Genomic DNA, 13,282 nt, shown 5'->3' on the forward strand with positions numbered 1-13,282 from the left:
GTGTATGTGTAATGTGTGCATATGTATGTGTATGCAGACACCAGCCCACTCCTCTGCACACTCATTCACGTGAAGAGAAGAAGGTTTGCCTGAGTGGAGCAGGAAGGGGGCCGTGCTCCTTGACTCACTGTTTCATTGCTCTTGTACCAATTATTTCCAAGTCCAGAATGCATGCAGAACCTAATGAACCCATATTTCCCCTTCCGTGTAGAGCATCCTTCAAGGACAATGAACATCATCTGTTGAATCTGCAAATACAGAATCTCCTTGTGGGGAAACCTTGGGGAAATGTCTTGCTAGGAGTTATCCTTAGAGGAAACGCTACTCAATACATAATTTATGAGTGAGTTGTGGTGATTCATTTTACTTGAATCTATTACTGGGGCATTTGGCTTCAAAGTCCTCTGGCTGCTCTGTTTTCTGTGATTAGAAGGATCTACTTCATTCATGTTAACAGCTCTATGTTGATTATTTTTTTCTCAGTTTGGTTGGATCTTAGTCTACTTTCATTTTTCTCCAACAATGTAATTTGAAAATAACCCATAAAATACCGAGGTAAATTCATGTATTAATTTAAACATTCATAACTCTTAATGCAATTCTTTAACAATTATCAAGATAAAAATAGGGCACTGAGATTAATTTCAAAGCATGCACTGAGGAAATCCAAATTCTTTATTCTCGTTCCCTTTGGGATTGGTGACCAAGTGTCAATGGCTACCAGAAATCAGCTGAAGGTGAAAGGACAATATTAGCTTTAGTCTTCAAAATATAGGGCTTTAGGATTACCTCTCTGTTCTGTCTAAAATGTGGCTCTTGAGGGAGGAAGCCCCATCTTCAGGGCAAGCCTGGACCACTGTAACCCAGCCTTCTGCATGGAGAGTCTCCGCCTGCTGCCAGACTGCCACATCAAGACGCAGAGAGCTCTCAGAGCTGGGCTCTGCCCAGTTTACTTCCCATCTGGGAGCAGACAGGCGGGTCTGCTGACTCTCCCCTGCTGTCACCTATCACGCAAGTCAGGTCTTGTGGATGAGTGCCTCCAAGGGTCTCTTCCAGAAGAGATGTGCCTTTCCCAGAAGGCCCCCAGAGCAGGGCACTACAAGCCCCCAGAGGTATGCCTGAGCTTATCAGCTGAGTCAGAAACAATCAACTTTATAATCCAAGATCTGATATTAATCTCTGCTTCCTCCAGCCTGGCTATGGGGCTGAGAGGGTAGCTCCTTCCTCCCAGAGCGCCTGCATTTTTTGAGGATGGAGTGAATGTTTGTGTTTTCATGAGGCCATGCGAAAGGAATGTGAATATTAGAAAAGAGCCCTATTTGTTAAAATGATAATTGCTAGAATGCTCTGAAGGCATCCATATTTGCTCTTCTATTTCTCATGAAAGCCTGAAGAATGGGGCAACATCTGACCCTGATGACTTGTACTCACCAAGGCCCTACCAGATGACAGAAACTTGCTGTCGTTTTGGTTATAATTTTCACTAATGACTTGGATTTCCCTTTGGCCACCAAATATTTCAAAGCAACTGGTTTTTACAGCATCCAAGAGCTGACTAGCCCCATGGCAGTTGCCCAGACTAACTTCATGAAGCGAGCGTGTGAATAAAATAATAAACGAGTGTATAAACATGCATAATTTATTTGAATCAATATTCATGCCTGATTACACCGTGGGCTGTTTCAGATGTTTGAAAGCCAGGCCTGGCTGGCCCCCGCAGACACCCTCTGCGGTAATTCCCTCAGGAAGTGAGCTCACCTCCCCTCCTGGAAGAGCGTTTAAAATATGCTTGTGTTCCTCCTGGTGCCAGCTCTGTGGGGCTGGGGTCAACTATGAGTTTCAGTTACTCCTTATAACAACCGAGAGAGTCCTCAGGAACAAGCTTGTACCTTTCCATTTGTTTCCTCCTGAGTGGTGCCTGGGCCTTCTAGTTCAGAGGGCCTTGGGGACAGGGAAGGAAGAGAGGAAGAACAGCAGCCCCTGAGAACATGGTCTCTTCTTGTGCTCTCTCCAGTCAAGCAAAGGCTCCATGCTATGGTTTAGAGGAGATGCTGGGCAGATGGAAACATTTGCATGTGCCCACTTTAACCATCCAAAGGTATCAGCCTCCAATAACCAAGGTCCCAGTGATGAGCAGCAGCATGGCCTGGCGGTCAAGTGTCAAGTTAGGTCAAGTCAGACAGATCTGGTTTGCACCCTGCCTCTGCACATCACCAGCTGTAAAGCTGTTGGCGACTTACTCAGCCTCTCTGTGCTTCAGATTTCCTATCTGTAAAATAAGGATGACAGAAAAGCCTTCCCCATCGGGAACTGAAATGATCTTAGAAATCCTGCTCATAGAAGAATGAATGAGGAAACGACCAGGGATTAGTGAATTCCTGGCTTTCCAGGACTCTGCACACATTTTGTGCAAATACCTCCTGGGAGGAGAAGGAGAACGCCGTGTTTCACTGGGACTGGATCAGAGGTTTAACAAAATCTGTCTTTTATGCTCTGGCCACCTCTTCACCACAATATTTTATGTGTCTTCTATGGAACATCAGAGGTGTAGACAGGCTCACATCTTTCAAGAAGTCATGGATTCTGGCTGGACTTGGCACCCAGACAATCAGAGGCATAGATTTTACTGTCTCTCCCAAGTCATCCTGATGATTCATGTCTTTACCTTGTTGTAATAACACAATAAAAAGGTCTCTCAAACACCCAAGAGGAGGTTGTGTGTTCAGTTACAGACTCTCCAATTGTCCAACGTGCTTCTAGGTCACTTTACCTTTCACTTCAGTCTCTTCTGCCTCAGTCTCCCTTGTTCTGTCACCAGTGGAAAAAATTATTTCCCTAAAGCTCAGAGTTTTTTAATCTTGGCACTACTAACATTTTGGATCAGATAATTCTTTGTTATGGGGGTTGTCCAGTGCCTTGAAGGATACTTAGCAGAAAGCCAGGCCTCTACACACTGGATGCCAGCAAGCAACCTTAGCCTCAGCTTGACAATTGAAAATGCCTTCTGACATTGCAAATATCCCCTGGGGAAGGGGAAGCAAAATCCCTCCTGAGAACCACTGTCCTAAATGACTGCAACATGCTTTTAATGTCACTTTAAAGACAGAGATGGGTAGTATACATGTGTATATACACACATGGAGTGAGCAGCACCAAAGAGCTCTATAGTGCAACCCAACACCAGAAGTTCAGAAGTTCTCTTACTTGTAGGGTAAGCTCACCCTCCCTTCTCTTCTCTTCTTCCACCCAACTCCGTGTTCAAGTAGGAAGCATTCTAAAAGCAGGTCACAAATTAAAGTCCCATGAAAAACAGGACTGCTGTGGAGGGAGTAGAGTTTTTTGAGTTGCAACTTTAGAAAGATTGAAAAGGCTGTTTCTTTGTTCTCTTTCTGCCTCCTTTTTCCTTTCCTCTCAGTGCAGCTGGTGAGGTAGGACTCTGGAGAGAACTTCAGCTTGGAAAGTCAGGAGGGGCTGGGGTAGGGCTGCAGGGAAGGGATGCATTGTGTAGGCGGGCTCTTCCTTCAGTTCTTCTTTCTGCCCGGAGCTGGTTCTGATGAAGGGACTTGGACCAGAAGGCTCCATCTCAAAGAGGTGCCATATACCAAGCCACTGCTCTGAACCCACCACCTGGGTGGCTGGGATGGGAGGAACACAGTTCCACGTGGCTAGGATCAGAGAAAGCTGTTGGTGGAGAGTTGCAGAAGCAGATATGCACCTGGAAAGAAGAATGAGAAGCCACGTGGCAGCAGAAGCTATGTGGTGCAGAGACGGGGGCAGAGAGTAGAAAGAAGTAGGGAGTCACGGGCTGAGTAAGGTGATAAGTAGCTTTGAGAGGCCCCCCTGACCACTAGAGCTACTGTAAATGTCGACTGGCAAGAAATAGCATTTCATTTCTCAATGAGGTTTGATGAGCTAGGTTTTTTCCTCAACACTCTGTTCATCCTCATAGTAAACTCCTATTAGACTAAGCAATCTGATTGTGTGGGAAATGCCTAACCCAGTGCATCTCCAACTTCAACCTATAGATCTCCAGAGGTCCATAGACACAGTCTCTGCTGTTTGCAAGCAGTCTGAGAATAAGTCTGGCTTTTAGGTAGGCCAAAAGAATTAATGCAGTCACATTCTGAATCATTTAGAACAACTATACTGTCCAGTACGGGAGCCCCTGGCCACTTGTGGCCATTGAGCATTGAGGAATGACTAGTCAAAATCAAATTATGTTTTAAGCTTAACACACACACTGGCTTTTGAAATCTTGGTAAAAAAAAAAGAGAATGTGAAATATCTCAGGAAGTTCTTATTACCTGCTGAAATGATAACATTTTGGGTAGTCTAAGTTAAATAAAATGTGATATGAAAATTGATTTTGCCTGTCTCTTTTGACTTTTTAATTGTGGCTACTAGAAAATTTTAAATCATATATGTGGCTTACATCACATTTCTATTGGACACTACTAGTCTAGATTATGCATTCTCAAAGGGGATGATATTGTACTTTGTGGGGTAAAAATTGGTTCTTGGGGGAAATGTGGTAAAAAATTGTAATCTTTAACATATTAGAGAACAGATATACATATAGCATATAAACAGATATATATAGTATGCCTATGGTATAAAAATTTCACAACAGCAGGGATTTGTAAATAAAAGTCTTAAAAACCTTGTCAAGTGGATAATAATGAAAATAACTTAGAAACTCTGATCTAGATGAGCAACTTATAATGTAAGAACTATTACATATGTGCAGGCCTGTGTCTGCATTGCTTTTAGGATCCTGTTAGTGCTAAGTAGTAATATTTTAATGATCTGGAGTTAATGGGGGAAGATGGAGAAGGAAATGGCAACCCGCTCCAGTATTCTTGCCTAGAGAATCCTGTGGACGGAGGAGCCTGGTGGGCTGCTGTCCACAGGGTCGCAAAAAGTTGGACACAACTGAAGTGACTTAGCATGCATGCATGCATTGGAGAAGGAAGTGGCAGCCCACTCCAATATTCTTGCCTGGAGAATCCCAAGGATGGAGGAGCCTGGTGGGCTACTGTCTATGGGGCCGCACAGAGTCAGACACGACTGAAGCGATTTAGCAGCAGCAGCAGCAATGGGGGAAAAATTTAGGCAGGCTTCATATGTAATAAGGAATTTGTACTCAATGAAGATAAAATGACACCAAGGTGCTCCTTTACAGGCAGTCTGCAAATAAGTATGAAAGAAGAGAAAGGGGGTGGGTGGAAATGAGCAGTCATATGAGTGACTGGGGAGCCACTCATGAGAGAACCAGCGGCTGAATATATAGGAAATAACAGAATCCATCTATCACCGCATGTTGATTGGTGTTGTTACCTTGAATTCTGTTATTTTTTGCAGATTTAAAACATAATTTTTTTAAGGATTTCTATAGCATCAAGTTTATCTGTACTTGGGTTTTAATGGTGTTGATTACACCTCTTTTCTTTGGCTGAGTGTGAAATCAGAGAAGCAAGAGTCAGATGATCAAAATGACAGCTCTGCAACTAATACAAGGTAGACTGATGGCTTAGGTGTGTTGCATGGCACTCCAGGATGAAACATGGTCACCAGGCCTTAGACTAAGCTGGACAGCTTCACAGCAGAGCAACATCCTGACCGCTATGCAGGGCAGTCCCAGCACAGGGAGGGGCCACACTGAGCATGCCCAGTTGCTCTTTCCTAACTCACCAATCAGACAGGCTCTTCGCCTCCCCAGGGAGGGTCCAGCAGCAAGGGCTACAAGTGTTCCTGTGTGTGAAATCGTAGGAAGAGGGGAATAAATGTTTCCGCCCCAACCAGCCCCGGGTTTTATGCTTATACTTATTTATGTAATGTAATAAAAGTAATTTAGGTTGGCATATGGGTTTGTACGACATTTTCAAAGCATTTATTGTGAGTCACTGACCTATTACAGGGAGATTTTGGTGGATTTCATGTCAGCGTGAGCATGAGTTGACTTACCTCTCTGTGGAACAAGCCCTGCCTGCCTTGCTCTCTTCCTGGCCCTGGTGGCTCCGCTCCTTCTCTCCACTTCGATAGTTCTCTGCCCCCTCACCCCTTGAAGCCTTTAACTGTACAGTGAAGCTGGAGGTGTAGTGAAAAGAACATTGGGTTTGGAATTGACAGGTCCCTGTTCAAGTCTGGGTGCTGCCACTTCCAAGCTGTATGATTCTGGGCAAGGTACTCAACCATGTTGGCCTCAGTTTTCTCACCTGGGAAGTGGGGTGATGCCCCCCACTTCCAGAGTTGTTATGTGCATGAGAGCAGATGATGAGTGTAAACTCATTTCGTGTTCAAAAGAGGTCTCCCTCTCTGTGCTTGGCTGAGTTTGGGGCCTTTTTTTGGTGTTGCATCTATTGAATTTTCAACTCTTTGAATGCCCATTTGCTTTTCATGGTTATAAAACTCAAATGAGCACCAGTAGGAGAAAAGATAGATAAAGTAAACCAGGCTTAGGGCTTGTTCAACTTCAAAATATAATTTTCAAAGTTAAATGATTTCAAACACATATTCAGTAATTGTGTATCAAAGATATACTTAATGTGTTAATGAGAGAACCAATGGATAGTAAAGCAGGTTTGAGTGAGGATTGAGAAGACTGGTATATATACAATGGAAGAAAAAATGCTGAAGTAATATTGCTAGTTCAGTTCAGTTCAGTTCAGTTGCTCAGTTGTGTCTGACTCTTTGCGACCCCATGAATCCCAGCACGCCAGACCTCCCTGTCCATCACCAACTCCCGGAGTTCACTCAGACTCACGTCCATTGAGTTGGTGATGCCATCTAGCCATCTCATCCTCTGTCGTCCCCTTCTCTTCCTGCCCCCAATCCCTCCCAGCATCAAGTCTTTTCCAATGAATCAACTCCTCGCATGAGGTGGCCAAAGTACTGGAGTTTCAGCTTTAGCATCATTCCTTCCAAAGAGATCCCAGGGCTGATCTCCTTCAGAATGGACTGGTTGGATCTCCTTGCAGTCCAAGGGACTCTCAAGAGTCTTCTCCAACACCACAGTTCAAAAGCATCAATGCTTCGGCGCTCAGCTTTCTTCACAGTCCAACTCTCACATCCATACATGACCACAGGAAAAACCATAGCCTTGACTAGACAGACCTTTGTTGGCAAAGTAATGTCTCTGCTTTTGAATATGCTATCTATGTTGGTCATAACTTTCCTTCCAAGGAGTAAGCGTCTTTTAATTTCATGGCTGCAGTCACCATCTGCAGTGATTTTGGAGCCTCAAAAAATAAAGTCTGACACTGTTTCCACTGTTTCCCCATCTATTTCCCATGAACTGATGGGACCAGATGCCATGATCTTAGTTTTCTGAATGTTGAGCTTTAAGCCAACTTTTTCACTCTCCTCTTTCACTTTCTTCAAGAGGCTTTTTAGTTTCTCGTCACTTTCTGCCATAAGGGTGGTGTCATCTGCATATCTGAGGTTCACATCAGATCAGATCAGTCACTCACTCCTGTCCAACTCTTTGTGACCCCATGAATCGCAGCACACCAGGCCTCCCTGTCCATCACCAACTCCCGGAGTTCACTCAGACTCACGTCCATTGAGTCACTGATGCCATCCAGCCATCTCATCCTCTGTCGTCCCCTTCTCCTCTTGCCCCCAATCCCTCCCAGCATCAGAGTCCTTTCCAATGAGTCAACTCTTCACATGAGGTGGCCAAAGTACTGGAGTTTCAGCTTTAGCATCATTCCTTCCAAAGAAATCTCAGGGCTGATCTCCTTCAGAATGGACTGGTTGGATCTCCTTGCAGTCCAAGGGACTCTCAAGAGTCTTCTCCAACACCACAGTTCAAAAGCATCAATTCTTCGGTGCTCAGCCTTCCTCACAGTCCAACTCTCACATCCGTACGTGACCACTGGAAAAACCATAGCCTTGACTAGACGAACCTTTGTTGGCAAAGTAATGTCTCTGCTTTTGAATATGCTATCTAGGTTGGTCATAACTTTCCTTCCAAGGAGTAAGCGTCTTTTAATTTCATGGCTGCAGTCACCATCTGCAGTGATTTTGGAGCCCAGAAAAATAAAGTCTGACACTGTTTCCCCGTCTATTTCCCGTTAAGTGATGGGACCGAATGCCATGATCTTCGTTTTCTGAATGTTGAGCTTTAAACCAACTTTTTCACTCTCCACTTTCACTTTCATCAAGAGGCTTTTGAGTTCCTCTTCACTTTCTGCCATAAGGGTGGTGTCATCTGCATATCTGAGGTTATTGATATTTCTCCCGGCAATCTTGATTCCAGCTTGTGTTTCTTCCAGTCCAGCGTTTCTCATGATGTACTCTGCATATAAGTTAAATAAGCACAGTGACAATATACAGCCTTGATGAACTCCTTTTCCTATTTGGAACCAGTCTGTTGTTCCATGTCCAGTTCTAACTGTTGCTTCCTGACCTGCATATAGGTTTCTCAAGAGGCAGGTCAGGTGGTCTGGTATTCCCATGTCCTTCAGAATTTTCCACAGTTTATTGTGATGCACACACTCAAAGGCTTTGGCATAGTCAATAAAGCAGAAATAGATGTTTTTCTGAAACTCTCTTGCTTTTTCCATGATCCAGCGGATGTTGGCAATTTGATCTCTGTTTCCTCTGCCTTTTCTAAAACCAGCTTGAACATCTAGAAGTTCATGGTTCACGTATTGCTGAGGCCTGGCTTGGAGAATTTTGAGCATTACTTTACTAGCGTGTGAGATGAGTACAATTGTGCGGTAGTTTGAACATTCTTTGGCATTGCCTTTCTTTGGGATTGGAATGAAAACTGACCTTTTCCAGTCCTGTGGCCACTGCTGTGTTTTCCAAATTTGCTGGCATATTGAGTGCAGCACTTTCACAGCATCATCTTTCAGGAATTGGAATAGCTCAACTGGAATTCCATCACCTCCACTAGCTTTGTTTGTAGTGATGCTTTCTAAGGCCCACTTGACTTCACATTCCAGGATTATTTAGATACAAAATTGGTTAATGTCCTAGAACACAGCAAAACTGTAACTTTTGGAGTTATCTTTTCTCCTAGATAGAAACACTTTGCTTTTTTCAGTGGACAAAAGTAGATTTTAAGTGTACAGTTTAATATCTTTACAAAGTCTTGGCCCTAAACAGTCAAAAATAGTGAATCAAACAAAAATCAAAAACTAGCCTCTGGAAGGCCTTTTAGACAAGACCTTAGTATGACATTGAAAGAAGAGGAGTAATACTTTTGCTTTAAGTTCAAGTTATGGATAATTTTTCAAAGCCCACATAGGATCTGATAATGAGAATAGATGTACATAGAGGCTACTTATTCTGGGTAAGTGTTGGAATGAAGTTTTTGGTTATAAATCCCAGTTATGTCTAATAAAAACTCTTTTTAAAAAATCTTAAAAAAAAAATTGGGAAAACCACCCAACTGCTATTTAAACTAAAATTTCCTGTTGGTTCCAGTGATTCTAGCATAATTTTTTTCTCTCATAAATTGTTTTCTACTATTTTGAGCACTGAGTATCTTCGGATAGTAACAGAAGGTTCAAAGCCACACCCTCCACTTGACAGTGATGCTTTAGGACAATTCCTAACCACTAGAATCTCCTGGATATGAAATCTTGTCTTGAACCATATTTGAACCTTTTGGTATGAGAACCCTGCTGGTTGGCTGGCACACCATAGCTTCCTGGTTTTCAGAAAGAAGGCTCAAGAGAGGCGCCTTGGACTTCAAATGGCTATTACAAAACAACATTTTGATGAGTTAAGTGTAAATGAATCAGAAGCATATGGATTTAATTAGCCTCCAAACACAGCCATTTCAAAATGCAGAAAGGAAAAAAGCATGCTTATGTCAAAACACATCTTGAGGTTTTCCTGCTAAATTCAAAATGATGGAAAAACAGATGGGACCATCTGCCAAATGTTCAGGTTGTACTCGCCACATGTACTATCTTATCAGGAATACAGAGCAGTGGGAAATTTCTACCACAGAAATCAACAGCGTTTCGGCACTGTGTTTGGCAGCCCATTTGTGGCCTACATTTAATTAAACCAGGGCTACGCATGGCTGCAGAGAATGCAACTTCTAAGTTTTTGAAGATGGTCCAGGGTGCAATCCACATGGGACCATGTGTGTGGTCTTCCTTTACAGTTGAAACCCCCATATTACTCTTCTCGTGCCCCTACAAGTTTTTCCACGTTACCTCTCAAGCTGGCCATGAAGACATCTAAGGGCTAAATACAAGTTACTTCTGTTGCCTGTTCTTGGTGAAACTGAGTGGCGTCAGGCAGAGAGTCAAGGAACATACATGCATTTTCACTTACACGTGGAACTGTTCTTTCTCCCTAATGAGAAAGGTGCTAAAAGTTCAGGGGTCAAAAGCTGCATTCAAGTTGAAATGAAAGGAGGGGCCTGGTGGGCTGAAATAGGACAAGCCTCAGAATTTATTCATAGTGAAGCCAGAATGGAAACAGGGGACAATTCTTTTCATAGCTTTTTAAGAAATCATGTACCAGGGTTAAGCTATTTTATGCATTGAGGTTGTGCAGATTTACCACTGAATGGGCAAATAACACCACACATTTGTTGAACAAGAGCCTACAAAGTGCTTTTTCATATATTAATTTTTAATCTTCACAACAACCTGTGAATGGGGCAGAATGCTCCTCATTTTCCAGAAGAGGAAATTGGGCTGATTGAGGTTCTGAGATCTGAAGTTCTCTCAGTTAGGAAGGGGAAGAGCCAGACTCGTTTGCAAGTCTTTTAGTTTTATGACTAGGGCATTTTTCACTAGTCCATCCCACCAAGGAGGAATATGGAAATTACAAGTTTTATTTAGGTGTCTATGGTAGACTTTCACCCACTAGCCAAAGATGCCTCCCACTAGGGGAAAGCAGAACATGTCTTGGGGCTCCTGAACCTCTGTCACGGTTTTGCTTGAAAATCCCGGGTGATACTTGTTGTCCTGGTTTAATTATTCAATCGCTCAGTTGTGTTCAACCCCATGGACTGCAGCACGCCAGGCTTCCCTGTCCATCACCAACTCCCAGAGTTTATTTAAATTCATGTCCACTGAGTCGGTGATGCCATCCAGCCATCTCATCCTCTGTTGTCCCCTTCTTCTCCTGCCTTCAATGTTTCCCAGCATTAGGATCTTTTCTAATGAGCCAGCTCTTCGCATCAGGTGGCCAAAGTATTGGAGTTTCAGCTTCAGCATCAGTCCTTCCAGTGAATATTCAGGACTGATTTCCTTTGGGATTGACTGGTTGGATCACCTTGTAGTCCAAGAGACTCTCAAGAGTCTTCTCCAACACCACAGTTCAAAAGCTTCTATTCTTCAGCACTCAGTTTTGTTTGTAGTCCAACTCTCACATCCATACATGACTATGGGAAAAACCATGACTAGACGGAACTTTGTTGGCAAATGTCTCTGCTTTTTAATATGCTGTCTAGATTGGTCATAGCTTTTCTTTCAAGGAGGAAGCGTCTTTTAATTTCATGGCAGCAGTCACCATCTGCAATGATTTTGGAGCCCAAAAATGTAATGTCTCTCACTGTTTCCATTGTTTCCCCATCTATTTGCCATGAAGTGATGGAACAACAGACTGGTTCAAAATAGGAAAAGTGAAAGTGAATTCATTCAGCCGTGTCCAACTCTTTGCGACCCCATGGACTGTAGCCTACCAGGCTCCTCTGTCCATGGGATTTTCTAGGCAACAGTACTGAAGTGGATTGCCATTTCCTTCTCCAGGGGATCTTCCCAACCCAGGGATTGAACCCAGGTCTCCTGCATTGTAGACAGACGCTTTACCGTCTGAGCCACCAGGGAAGTACATCAAGGCTGAATACTGTCACCCTGCTTATTTAACTTATATGCAGATTACATCATGAGAAACGCTGGGCTGGAGGAAGCACAAGCTGGAATCAAGATTGCTGGGAGAAATATCAATAACCTCAGATATGCAGATGACACCACCCTTATGGCAGAAAGTGAAGAAGAACTAAAGTGCCTGTTGATGAACATGAAAGAGGAGAGTGAAAAAGCTGGTTTAATTATAAACAATGCTATATTTCTGTTGGGAAAGAATGAGGGCAGGAGGAGAAGGGGGTGACAGAGGATGAGGCAGTTGGATGGACATCTCACAGACTCAATGGACATGAGTTCGAGCAAACTCCGGGAGACAGTGAAGGACAGGGAAGCCTGGTGTGCTGCAGTCCATGGGGCCACAGAGTTGGACATGACTTAACAACTAAACAGCAACAGTTTCACTCTCAGAGGTGTTACCAGTTAGATGGTAAATGATCTAGATATTCTACTGTGAACCCAATCTAAAAGGGTCAAATTTTGCTGGTTTTAGAATATTTGAATAAATCCTTGAATCTTTTCATATCAGAAGCTTCCTATGTTTTTCAAATCACTGTTTTCTTATATGGTAGAGGTACGTCTGTTTCTAGAGTTTTCAGGCCCTCAGGTATAAATACCCAATATAGAATGAAAACATTGGTTAGATATCCATGCAATTCTTTATCCCTTAGTTCTAAAAAGAAATCCTACAAACTGTATCTTGCTCCAAAGTTGAGTATGGTTTTCTCAGTTCCCCAAGCAGGGATGGTCTTGGGCACCTCTGCTGCTCCCCTACTCTGTCCCTCTTCTTCCCTCAGGTATTGTCTCTTCTTGTCCCTATGCACGCAGTGCCCTCAGATTGTTCTCTGGGTTCCTGCCAGTCTCTCACTAAATGTCTTACTACATCCCCTCAAAGTTCAAATGTTCTCAATTTTTTTGTCCTCAGATGTGTTCTAAGAAAGCAACTGAATGCCCTCCCTTCCAGTAATTGTCCTAAGCCTTGTTAATGGAGGTGTTTGGGGCAGGAGGACATTTCATACGCTGTCTGAATCATAGAGCTTGCAGGTAAGGCCAGTCCCCTGTGGGGTGGGGTGTGAGGAAAGAGGCAGAGGAAGGGGAAAAGATTTCTGTGGAAACCCCTGACTGCTGAGAGGAGTTGTCTCCATGCCTCGACTTGGCCCTTCTCACCTGTAGACTGCTTGCTTCCATGGAAAGGGTTTAGTCAGAGCAAGAAATTCCATGGAGAGTGGGAATCACAGTAAGGACTGAAGAGAGTTGAAGCATGGCCCCTCTGGTGAGTTTTTCTCTCCTTGTGGACTTGCCCCATCCTTCTCCTCCACAGAACATTCTTCTCTGTGACTTTACTGTCCTGGAGGGACGTGACCTGGGCTGGTGCTTGGACATTATGACTCCTACACCCCTTTTCTGGCCATCTTCTGCATTCTGTCACTTACTGTTCTTTG

This window comes from Bos taurus, chromosome 8 (assembly GCF_002263795.3).
Source record: "Bos taurus isolate L1 Dominette 01449 registration number 42190680 breed Hereford chromosome 8, ARS-UCD2.0, whole genome shotgun sequence".
NCBI lineage: Eukaryota > Metazoa > Chordata > Mammalia > Artiodactyla > Bovidae > Bos > Bos taurus.